This window comes from Bos javanicus, chromosome 14 (assembly GCF_032452875.1).
Source record: "Bos javanicus breed banteng chromosome 14, ARS-OSU_banteng_1.0, whole genome shotgun sequence".
In the NCBI taxonomy this organism is placed as follows: Eukaryota; Metazoa; Chordata; class Mammalia; order Artiodactyla; family Bovidae; genus Bos; species Bos javanicus.
In genome coordinates, this window is record NC_083881.1 from 76,260,156 (window position 1) to 76,270,905 (window position 10,750).

General features: G+C 45.1%; 1 protein-coding gene across 2 annotated transcripts in view; it reads right to left on the minus strand.

Annotated features, from left to right (window-relative positions):
- The window catches only part of CPNE3 (copine 3), a 48,508-nt gene extending 38,198 nt beyond the window's left edge, over positions 1–10,310 (minus strand). The window contains exon 1 of one of the 2 annotated variants that reach the window (XM_061439437.1): positions 10,188–10,310. The gene's annotated coding sequence lies outside the window, so the exon portion shown is untranslated. Of the gene's footprint in view, positions 1–10,102 lie in introns of both variants that reach the window. The other variant, XM_061439436.1, reaches the window with a different exon arrangement.
- Positions 10,311–10,750: the final 440 nt, after the last annotated feature.

Here is a 10,750-nt window from a genome sequence, read left to right on the forward strand (position 1 = left end):
TCACCCACAGTCACAACTTCAGGTATTCCGTAGCGTTCCTCTGCCTACTGAAATAGTCTCCTAAGAGTCTTGCCACTGCCATCTTCCCTCAACTCACATCACGATTTTATCAATTCTGATGAAAAAAAATAATAATAATAACCATTACTGGCTGCCCAGGGCATACCCTAGTCCACTCAGCTCTGCCTGGAATTCACAGCTCTGTTTACAGCTGTTGCATCCTACCCAAACAGCTGTTTCTCACAGTCGTGGGTTTGCAGCATGCAAACTGCATGTATATTAGACACACCACAAAGTGTAGCGATTATTATTTTATTAAGTACTCAAGTATTTCCGTTGATTGTCTACGCATTGGTGGCTCATTATTAAATAGTAAGACATAAAGCACCTTTTTCATCCTTGCTTATGAAGAACATCTTGGAATGATAACACAATAACCTCTGGAATTTACACAAAATGAATTTGCCAAAGGAGTCAGCCTTGACTTCAGGTAAGTGCTAATTTTCCTAAATCCTCTCGGGAGAGTTTATTTATCTGAGCAGCTGCAATAGTTGCACGGGGACCAGCGACAATAACATGATCTGCCCTAAAGCGATCGGGAGGGAAAAGGCGGTGCCCGCCCGCCAGTGCCTTTAGTACACTTCAGTCTTTGGCTACAAAAGGAGGAGCGAGTGAGAGTAGCTCAGCTGGGTCCGACTCTTTGTGACCCCATGGACTGTAGCCCGCCAGGCTCCTCTGTCCATGGCATTCTCCAGGCAAGAATCCTGGAGTGGGTTTCCATTCCCTTCAACAAAATGAGGAGTCTGGCAGTACTAAAATGTCCTCAAAGGTTTCTCCTGGTTCCAGCATCATGACTCACTAACTGATAGCCACAGTGTGTCCTGCACAACCTCCTCTGAAAGGGAACCAACCGGGGCCACCCTGGGGCGGCTGGAAGGCGGCCCAGCAGCATCAGCAGTGCATGCCTAGACAAGGGCTCTCAGACTGCGTGACTCACAACAGCAACGGGGACCCCCTCCAAACAAAGTGGGAAAAGGGTCAGATGGCAGTAAATCCAAGAGCTGCCACCCTACCTGGAAGCCCCAAGTCAAACCAACAGATGTATATACTAAGAGGTTACTATATACCTGCTGCTGCGGCTGCTAAGTCGCTTCAGTTGTGTCCGACTCTGTGCGACACCACAGACAGCGCCCACCAGGCTCCCCGATCCCTGGGATTCTCCAGGCAAAAACACTGGAGTGTGTTGCCATGTCCTTCTCCAACTATATACCTATCTATCACTGTGCTAAGGACACGGGGCTGGGCGGAGGGGCGCTGCAACAATGGAAGATCTTGGAGCTCATGATAAGCACACTGGGCACCCAGTCATTCCACACAGGATCCTCCAAGTGCCGTAAATGCAGAGGATGGAGGGATGCAAACAGAAGACAACATAAACCCCTGGCTCTCTCTGTATACAAAGATATCCAAACCGTTGCTCAGACAGAGCAACAGAACACCTCAGAGGTTTTTAATCCTCAAAACTGAGGATGAAAACTATATTCACTATAAAAACATTTGCATTCATACTGTCACTGACTCCCTTTAAGTAGAGAGAGACCGGGGGAGCAGAGAAGGGAAGGACAGTGGGAAAGGAAAGAGTTAACAACTTCATTCATCTGGATAATCTGCGGGTTTGCTTTTTGCAGTTTTCAAAGTGCTTCCAAATAATATATTTTATTCTGTGCTCTCCAAAAGAAATCCTAGTGAACTGGCCAGGACAAGGAGCACTCCTATGTGGTAAGAGGTCAATACATCACAGCTGTAACTATAACAGTAAGCCTGCAAATAACTAGATTGCCTCTGAATATGTTGATAATTTTTAGCACATTGTTACATTTTCAAAACAATGCATAGTATCCATTTTAAAAAATGAATTTATCCAAAAAGGTTAATTACCCTAGATAAACAAGCTAATAAGTAGCAAGGCCAAAGAAAGCACTTAGATTATTCCCCCCTCTTGCCAGAATGCCCTGAGGGCACCGAAGCCTCTAATTAATCATTATTTAATACAGCAGCAATATTCTCTTATTAATTTCCTTATGACCTTTTAGTTAGTGTGTCAAATTAATATTCAGCCTGGCACAACTTAATGAATAGGATCGTACAAAATTACAAGATTAATATTTATACTATAACTATTACTATATTCTGAAACAAATGTAAACAGAATAACAGTAACTTGCCAAAGACTGGGAAGAACTGAAAGGTTTATATTTACATCACAGCAGTTTCTCTTCAAGACAGCCCATGAGATTGTAAACGACTTCAGGCTAAGAAGGTATTTTCTCTGTAAAGTCCCCACACACGCAGATCTACACAGGGTCCCGGGATCTCAGTGTTCTCAGAGGGCCCTGCTGGACCAGCTTAAGGAGGCAAAACTATCCTCAGAACACACTGCACTTAACAGCCCAGACTCTGAGATCAAACACCTCACAGTAAAGAAAAGTACACTGAGTTTGCCCAGTATTCAGAAGATAGGGATGCCCACTTTTTTATTTAATCCTTGCCGTGGGATACTACACATGGGGATAGGGAATGAAGTACAGAAGCATAAAAACAGAGAGAGGGCGAGTGTTCTTTTCAGTGTGCAAAAGGAACCAAGGAGAGTGGGACAGACGACGGGAAGCACTTCGGTGTCAGTCACCACAGGAGGGCAAGCGCTGCAGTCAGTTTCTCTGGGCCTCGGGCTCTTTCAGTCCGGAAAGCTAAGAGTCAAAGCTAAGAGTCGAGTCAATCACTTTAACTCCTAAGGCTCCTTCCCGTTAATGTTCTATGATCCCAACTTAATGACAGTGAATAAAGCACTTGTTTAGGAACTAGTACTAAAGGAGTACCAGCTTGCTCCTTGGAAGGAAAGTTATGATCAACCTAGACAACATATTAAAAAGCAGAGACATTACTTTGCCAACAAAGGTCCGTCTAGTCAAGGCTATGGTTTCTCCAGTGGTCATGTATGAATGTGAGAGTTGGACTGTAAAGAAAGCTGAGCGCTGATGAATTGATGCTTTTGAACTGTGGTGTTGGGGAAGACTCTTGAGAGTCCCTTGGAGTGCAAGGAGATCCAGCAAGTCCATCCTAAAGGAAATCAGTCCTGAATATTCGTTAGAAGGACTGATGTTGAAGCTGAAACTCCAATTCTTTGGCCACCTGATTCAAAGAACTGAGTCATTGGAAAAGACCCTGATGCTTGGAAAAGATTGAAGGCAGGAAGAGAAGGGGACGACAGAGGATGAGATGGTTGGATGGCATCACCGACTCAGTGGACAGGGGTTTGGGTAAACTCTGGGAGTTGGTGATGAACAGGGAGGCCTGGCGTGCTGCAGAACATGGAGTCGCAAAGAGACGGACACGACTGAGAGACTGAACTGAACTAAAGGAGCTCCTACTCCTTTAAAAATATTTTTTTTTCTTAATTTTTTTAAAGGGGAACAGAAAATTTTAAGAACCAAGAAGAGAAATAAAAAAGATACAGGTTTCCAAACTCCGTTTCCCACTATTGAAAAAGCTATATCTGAAAAAATATATATATTCAGATACTTTCCCACTGAAGGAGGCACCTTCACTTAAAATTGTTATTCAATTCTCCATCCCAAGATGACTTGAAAAAATAATCCACATCAACAAACAAAACAGAGGGCTCAGTCTATTAGGTACATGCAGCATAGTAAGGAAGTGAATTTTACGACCATCCACAGAATCTCACATTATTAAACTCTCAGTTCATATCATGGCAGGAATGAAGGAATCAGCTTTTGGCCACTGTTTGTTTTTTTATTGAACTTCCAGATTCTTCAATCATCCTAATAAAATCTAAACCAACACTATTGCTGACACTTGGACATGCAGAACTGGGGTCAGCAGAGGTTAATATGAAAGAGTTGTCATTGACCCCTCTTTCTTTAAACTGTTAGTGCAGTTTTACTCTATCCCATCCACCACAAAGTGAGGAATCAATTAAGGCCCCTCCCTTGATTTCTCTAGAAAATTTCTGAGATGCACTGGCCTGACCTATCATTCAGTTTACTTACCATGTGCTTCAGGTTGTCCTGCTTTACTAATCCCCTGGTTGCTGTACATACATTTTAGAAATGTCACCGGTTATTTTACTTTCAAGCATATCAAATGAACAGTTCACCATAAGTAGTGAGTGAAGTGTTAATAAAAGAAGTAATGATCACATCATATTGCCTCGCCTTATGAAACATGCATCTTGGCAAAGTTAGCTACAGAGTATACATACCTTTCCCTATCTCCAGGGGATCTTCCTGATAGTTCAGTTGGTAAAGAATCCACCTGCAATGCAGGAGACCCCGGTTTGATTCCTGGGTCAGGAAGATCCCCTGGAGAAGGGATAGGCTACCCACTCCAGTATTCTTAGGCTTCCCTTGTGGCTCAGCTGGTAAAGAATCTGCCTGCAATGCCAGAGACTTGGGTTTGATCCCTGGGTTGGTAAGATCCCCTGGAGAAGGGAAAGGCTACCCACTCCAGTATTCTGGCCTGAAGAATTCCACGGACTGTATAGTTCATGGGGTCGCAAAGAGTCAGACACAACTGAGCGACTTTCACTTTCACTTATACGTACCTTACCTACTAAGTGAATCATCTTTTACCAAAACTCCTTTGATAAAAATCAGAGCTGCATCACCTAGCAGAAAATTCCAGGATGCTCAACCGAAAATTTAAGGTTCCCTGGTGACTCCATTGTAAAGAGTCTGCCTTCCAGTGCAGGAGATGTGGGTTTGATCCCTGGGTAGAGAAGATCCCCTGGAGAAGGAAATGACAACCCATTCCAATATTCTTACCTGGAGAATCCATGGACAGAGGAAACTGGTGGGCTACAGTCCAAGGGGTTGCAGAAGAATCAGACATGACTTAGCAACTAAAAAGCAACAGAGACTCAGTAAAGCTACTGGCCAAATATTCAGCACTGGTTGGATGTTATATTAAGGCACAGCAACCTACTGGCATTCCTTGGGGTTCTCACTTCCCTCTGAGCGTTTTAAGAACCGCCTACCTTCTTCAATCTACCAGAGGCTGGACCAGCCATTAGAAGGTCTCACCCTCTGTATTACCCAATGATGCCCAATCCTGAAAGCGTGCTTTCTAAAACCTGGCTCCGTTATTTCTCTTCTTAGCTGGGCACATGTACTATTTAACTGGGCAAGACAGGTGTTTTCACATTTTAACACTTCATGCTCCTCTCTCGTTCATGGTGAACAGTGATAATGAAAATTCTTTCCTTTTAGAGCTGCAACAACTAGACTGTAAAACCTTCCTTGGTCCTCAAGGTTTAAAAGTTTGTAATGCTGAGAAAGGACCTGGGATGTTATACATTTCCTGATTTCAAGAATATTCGTTTTCTGGATGCTGAGTGCACACATTTCATTGGTTTTAACATTCTGGCCAACCACTTTATATTTCCCAATCATGAACAGTTTGATAGTACTGTTCATTCACTCCGTACTCATTCAACAAATACAGAATGCCTGTGTGTCAGACACTATTCTAAGGGATTAGGCGACAACAATGAACAAAGCAGGCAAATATCTCTACTTTGATGTGATTACACTGTAGGGAGATATATAGTATGCTAGGTGACGGTAAGTGCTAAAGAGAGAAATAAAGCCCAGAAGGGGAGCAAGAAGTATTGCAGATGGGTGTAATATTTATATATTTTTTATCAACTTATTTTGATGACATCATTGAAAAAAAACTTTTAAAATTTTCCCTTCTTTTTAAAAAAATCCTGACCGCTAAGCAGATTGTACACTGTCTTTTTTGTTAAAGTATTCTAGGGAAGATAAAACCTTAAATTTGGAGTGTGGATGTTAGGTTATATCTAACAAGCAGTGCGTTATGATACTGTGTGATAAAGGTCCTGCTGGTGAAATAACATGCTGGAGAGTTGGAGACTTGGATTACTTCCTATATGGCTCACTCAAGGGGTATTCTTCCCTTAGACCTGGAATGCAGAGTCTCTAAAGAAACACTTTGTTCTTATAAGGCCATTTACATATTTGCTTTCTGTTGAAATAACTGAAAATGTTAAATCTAACAGTTGTTTTTGTCTTAAATAGACAGTGTCACATATATTTAGGTTGTGTATTTTTATTGCTGTTGTTGTTTAGTTGCTAAGTCATGTCCGACTCTTTGTTGACCTCATGGACTGTACCCGCCAGGCTCCTTTGTCCAGGGGATTTCTCAGGCAAGAGTACTGGGGTGGGTTGCCATTCCTTTACCAGGGGATCTTCCCAATTCAGGGATCAAAGCCACATCTCCTGCATTGCCAGGTGGATTTTTTTTTACCACTGAGCCACCAGGGAAGCCTGCTTTTTTTAAATATAAAATAAGTCAAATACCAAGAAATGGGGGAGGAGGGAGGGACGACAAGTTTCTCCATACAGTCTCAGATATCTATTTTAACATGTCCCATCTATCACCTTAGGGTCTAGAGACACGGTAAGCTAAATGCTCAGGATACTGAGGTAGCCTGGTGACGACACATATTGCAGCCACACTCTTGCTTTGGTAATTTTCACAGGAACCAGACATAATACATCCACTTGGGACATCCAAGTGTACCATCCATTTCAAAATTGAAATACATCCATTTCAGAATTGTTTGCTAAAATGAATATGTAGTAATTTCCTGCTATTTTCATGGGGAAACTGTGTTAGTATGCTAGCCATCTAATTTATATTGGTAAATTTGACTATCACATAGGCTAATTTTAAGGTCTTTTTAAAAACTATGACTGCACACTCATGAGCTGTTATATATTAAAAGAGTAAACAGTCTCTCCAAAAGAATCCCATTTTCTCCTTGTTTCATCTTCTAAATAGATTTAAACCAGAATAACTGGCTGAATTGTAGGTATAATCTTGCCTAAATATATATAGTGGTGATCATTTTGTAATGTAATGTATAAAAATATTGAATCACTGGTGCACCTAAAATTAACATAGTACTGTAGATGAATTATACTTCAACTAAATAAATAAAATGTATATATAATGTCTGCCTTTGATCATCATATTAGAAACTCAAATAATGTAGTCAAATTAAATCTATGATACTTTACTTTTAGATGTTAATTTAAACCTTCTTCTCAGCCAATCTTTTACTAAATCTTCTACCAAATATTCTACTTAATTGTCTGGACTTTAACCAATTAGCAATCCTTAAAAGGTAAGAAAGAACAGGAAGGGAAAATATTGGTGGGAAGGAAGCTGGCCTATAGGGTGAAGGTAATAATGGGTAAATTAAAGGAATGGCCAAAGTTGGACTCTTCAACTTGTTGAATGGCACCAGTGGAAGTAGTATTAATCCTTGTTGAAAGAGCTACCTGAAAGATCATGCTTTTGATGTATAAGAGTAGCCAATCACAAATCCTTGAAGTTCAAGTGTTATTGAATCAACTTTCACATCCTACTTTAACTCTCTAGGTTTTGCTGACAGGCATATTTTCCAGTATAGTAAATCACTGGCTAAATAAAGTTTTGAAAAAAGAAACAGAAAAGTAAATTATAATAATAGTAGGAGAAAAAAAATCACAGGAATCACTGGAAACAAAAGAGGGCAAGTAAACTGTGTCCAAAGCCACACGAGAACTGACAGGAGCTAGGGTGCGGTATGAGCTGGGTGTCTGGACCCATGCTACAGGAGGAAATACTCAGGGCAACAGTGAGAGCCCTGTAAAGAGGCTGTACAAATTTGCAACATTTAGGCTGCCTTAACTTTGAGTGAAAATGAATATCATTGTCTATAAAGTGTCCACAGCTACAGGTAAAATTAGAAGAAGTGTCCAGCCATTTACCAACTCTTAAAAGGCAAAGCTGAGCACTGAAGGATTGATGCTTTTGAACTGTGGTGTTGGAGAAGACTCTTGAGAGTCCCTTGGACTGCAAGGAGATCCAACCAGTCCATCATAAAGGAGATCAGTCCTGGGTGTTCATTGGAAGGGCTGATGTTGAAGCTGAAACTCCAGTACTTTGGCCACCTCATGCGAAGAGTTGACTCATTGGAAAAGACTCTGATGCTGGGAGGGATTGGGGGCAGGAGGAGAAGGGGATGACAGAGGATGAGATGGCTGGATGGCATCACTGACTCGATGGACGTGAGTCTGAGTGAAGTCCGGGAGTTGGTGATGGACAGGGAGGCCTGGCGTGCTGCAATTCATGGGGTCACAAAGAGTCGGACACAACTGAGCAACTGAACTGAACTGAAGTGAAAAGGCAAAGAGGTGTTTTGTTTTCCCCAACCTGAAATCTCCTGTCTTTCTCCTTTCTTCAGGCGCTCGATCTGGGAGAAGAAATCCTGAAAGGCTGTGCCAGGCCCTGTGGAAACGCGCTCCCCCTCACAGGCGGGAGTCCTCAGCACAGTCCCCTCCCAGACACCTCTCAGAATGTTTTCAGCCCAGAGTGGGATGTTTTTCCAGTTCATCAGCTATAACAAACTGCCTTTTAAAAAACTCTCATGAAAGCAGAAGAGTGGCCCTGGGCCGCACAGATCACTGGCACGCCCATAATCGCCACCATCCGTGCCATCTGTCCTCAGCTTTCCCTTCTGACCCTCTTCTGCTTCCCTCTGCCTCTGCTCTAGGTCCGCATAAGTGCTAGCTGGCAGCACTCAGAGGTGCAGTCTGCCGTCCACAATTAATGACAACAGTGGGATATATGTTGCTATATATAGTTCACCACTATGTGCCAGACACTTGGCTAAGTGTGGTCCAAAAAGATCTTATTCAATCTTCATAACAACCCTATGACATAGGAGGTATTTTATCTCTATTTTACAAGTGCAGAAACAGGCCCTAAAAGGCTAAGCAACCCGCCCAAGGTCATACAGCTAACAAATCTCAAAGAATAGATCTCAAACCTTGGTATCCATCTTATCCCAAAGAGTAATAATATTCTTCGTTGTTGTTCAGTCGCAAAGTCATGTCTGACTCTTAGCGACCCCATGGACTGTAGCCAGCCAGACTCCTCTGTCCATAGGATTTTTCCTGGCAAGAATACTGGAGTGGGTTGCCATTTCCTTTTCCAGGGAATCATTCCAACGCAGAGATCAAACCCTCCTCTCCTGCATTAGCAGGTGGATTCTCTACCATTGAGTCATCAGAAAAGCCCCAATAATGTTTTTTCACATTAGGCCATAAAGCCTGGGTGCAGAAATCATACAGATCTGAATTTCAGTTCTAATGCTACTACCACTTAATCCTTGTGCAATTTGGAAACTTATGCAATCTGAGTTTCCTCGAGTATGAAACGAAATAGCAATACCACTTAAGCTGATGGTTGCGAGCACTCAGTGAACTAACATATAGGAAAGTTGTCTAGCAGGGTTTGTGCCATCCTGTAACCAGTACTCGGTGCACTCAATGCCACTCTTCCTCCTACCTGATTAGCAGTTACAGAGGCAGCCACGGAAAGATAATACCGAGGATAAACAGAAAGTGTGGATCACCATCACAGGTAACGTCAGTGATAGGTTTGCTCGGTCTCCCAGAGGTTCTGGTAATGCAAAACAAACCTAACCGCACTTCCTCCACGCCCTCGGTGGTAGTGAGCCCAAAACACTAAACCTTAGAAATTCGAAGCTGGAGCCGGAACTGGAGCCACTAGGATACGCCTTCCCGCAGCCTCCTGCGTTACCCCCATACGGAGTCACTTTTGTCCACCCCACGATCTGGCAGCTCCCCTGGGGTCCCCCGCTACCGAGGAGCGCCCCGCTCCCCCCGGTACTAGCGAAACACAGAGCGGGCCGCGAGTCCGCGTGTCTCCCCGGGCCGCAAGCCCGCCACCCCGCAGGAGGAGGCTGTGGGTTCCCGGGCACCAGAGGTCAAGCGCAGGCGGCGCCTTGTAGCCCGGAGCTGAGCCCGGAGCTCCGGCTCCCCGGAAGACTCCGGGCAACTCTGGCCCTGGGTCGGTCGCCGATCGCCCGTCCAGCGGCTGCAGAGGCCCCATGCGCCCGGCCGAGTCCGGGCCGCGCGGAGCCCCGGATGCGCCCGCAGCGCGAGTGCGGCCCGGCCCAGTCGCGCGGATCCCCGGCTCTCCCGACCTGGCTCCTTCTCCTCTCCAGGGGACCGCTGGGTTCCGGGTGCCCCGCCACACCGGGCCCGAAGCAGAGGAGAGTCCGCACTCACGGCTCGGCCACAGGGATGGGAGTCCCTCCGTAAGGACCCGGCAGGCGGACACCGGACAGTCTCCCAGTCGCGGTGAGTCCAAGGAAACCCGGGGGATCGGCCGAAGGGCGGGGCGGGGCCGAGGGGCGGACCGAGGGGCGGGGCAGGGCCAGGGCTGATGGGCGGGGCCCAGTCGAGGGGCGAGGCCTAGGGGCGGGGTGGAGGGGCGGGGCGAGGGGCGGGAATGATTGGAGAAGCGGGGCGGGGCTGAGGGGCGAGGCGAGGCTGGGGCCGGCCGAGGGACGAGGCGGGGATAGGGGCGGGGCCCGGACGAGGGGCAGGGCGGGGCCCGGTAGAGGGGCGGGGCGGGGCGGGGCTGAGGCCGGCTCCGCCCACCTCGGCCACTGCCTGCCGGAAACTGGTTTCTTACTGAAAACCCCTAGGAAACTTCAGGCTTTTAAAGTAAGTTATCCGGTACACCAAAATAAATTCCTGAAAATATAAGAATTTACATTTGAGAAAATTTAGACCGCATTGTGAACCAGGAAAGAATCAGGTTCAGCATGAAAGTAGACAAGTGCTAA